Source organism: Abramis brama (assembly GCF_963993115.1).
Source record: "Abramis brama genome assembly, chromosome: 20".
In the NCBI taxonomy this organism is placed as follows: Eukaryota; Metazoa; Chordata; class Actinopteri; order Cypriniformes; family Leuciscidae; genus Abramis; species Abramis brama.
The window spans coordinates 10,656,002-10,658,327 of record NC_139982.1 but is presented as its reverse complement, the minus strand read 5'-3'; positions in this window follow the sequence as shown (position 1 = coordinate 10,658,327).

Genomic DNA, 2,326 nt, shown 5'->3' with positions numbered 1-2,326 from the left:
GAGCGACTGAGGGACGGTGTAAAGGCCGCGCAGGCGCCGCATCGCGCGCTGTCCGGGCAGAATGTTAACGAGCGCGCGGCATGACTGATTCACACACGCTGATGCAAAGACATGTTCTGGCATTTTACAAAACCATCAGTTACTATATGATATTTGCACACTTACTTAAAAAAAAAAAAAAGACACAAAGAATAGGCTAATTTATTTTCAATTTTATTTTATTTTTCTCTCTCAAAAGGGCAGCAGCAATTACTCAAACAGATATAACCTATAGGCTCACATACACAGTTTATGGCATGTTTACTAAAGAACACCAGCTGAAAGGAGAGTGGTACAGGGTGATCCCCACATCCACAGAGGTTTCCTCAAGCTCCCATTCATCCTGAAAGGATCCCCAGTGTGGAATTTAAGAAGTCAAGTCGTGAATTTGTGGCTGCAGCCTTTCTCTGCATGCAGAATAAAGGAGGCCAGTTTTCAGCTGATCTCCTAAGGAAAGCCGTTGAGAGTGAGCTGCTTTGTAGTCCAGCAGGAAGGCTGAAACTCTGCCAGCAGTGTGCGACACTTAACAGAGGAAGTCGAGCAGAAAACCAATATATCACAGGAGCAACAGAGAGGAGAGGTGGACACAGGGAGAAGATGTACAGCAGACTATAGGCCTGAACTCAAACCAGGAGGAAATTCATGTCTCAATTCAATTCAAATTGGGCAAGTCTTCAAGTCTTACATGTGCCAATGATTTTTGTTGTTGTTGTTGTAATTTCATACTGAAGCAAGGAAATCTGACATTTATGAGTTCAAATGGTCATTTTGTCAGTGCCAATTAGTGACCTAAATATATGGCAGAATCTTAATTGTATATATTTTTCATTTTGTTGTTTTATTTTATTTTTTGCACAAACTTTAATTTCTCAAATCAGTAATAGCTATGTTTACATATATCCAAATTATCCACATTATTATTATTATTATTTATTTATTTTTTAGCAAGATGAGACTTGGAGAGACTTTTGTTATTTAAAAGTTTCTGTTATGTCAAGTGTTTTTAGGAGTGAAGTGTTGATTTTGAGCTTGGTTAAGGACCTGCTAACAAGAATTCAAATGGATTTAATAATAAAGCAATAACTATATCGCTCTGGATGGAACCAGTATCACTTCTAGACTGCCAACACCTAACATCACGTGTAAAGAAAAGTTATATTTAGTTGTTGTTAAGCAAGTCACAGGACTAAACAATAAGCATTATTTGAATAATTCAATTAAAGCAGTTCATTCAAGTTAAATTAACATAATTGATTCTAGTTAGTTGTACATGGTTGATTAGATTTGGTTTTACTTGTTTCGATCACATGGAACCACTGTCTCAGCCAAAGAGCAAATTTTGTATTATTATTTATTTATTTATTTTTTGCCAGAGCCCTTTCATAAGATCTCTTATACCTTTTACGAACTTGCATATGTTTATTCACATCCTTTGAACTGGTCAGTAGAGTACGAGGGAAAAAAAGTTCTTCTGACATTTGTCAGCTTTCCTTTTAGGCATGGCATTAAGGCAAAAACTCTAAATTCTACTCAGGGTACCTCCAGTATGGGGTTAGAATTGTTGCATTATTCCAAATAAATAAGATTAAGATTGACAAATAAATGTAAAGAGATTTACAAAAAAATATTTAAATTCACAAATAAATAGATTAAGATCCACACATAAATGTAGGGTTTCACAAAGATTTGTAAAAATAAATAAATAATACTAATAAATAAAATGAGATTTGCAACAAAAAAAGAACGGAAATATTACAAATGTGTTTTATGTCACAAACACAACGCATCTGTGGATCTGTGGGTGTTTTAATCACACAAACAGCACTTCAGCTCAGTTTGAATGAAGTGCCCATAGAATACAGTTCCTTTTAGGGGTGCAAAATTAATCGAGAAACATCAAACGGCAAACAAAACGAACACGGAATGAAACAGCACTACTCATTTGTTTATCAGCTCGGACCAATATTAGACAGCGAGAGCTCAGAACAGGTTTACTCGTGGGCCGATCTCAATCACGCAATGCTGTACACAGTGTGTTTGAAGTCGCCGCAGATTTAATAACATCGCTGCGAGATCTAGTGGGAAATATTCAAATTCAGTTCTCCGTTATAAAACCATAGATATCAGATCAAACAGCGCTGATGTGGAAACCAGGAGAAACATTGTGCCATTAATGAACAAGTTATAGAAGTTATGTTCAGTCCACAAATCGCCAACATTCACCATGGATTTAATGTAGTAAGGCTAACTATTACCATGGTATTGTGGCAGAAATAACTTTTTTTTA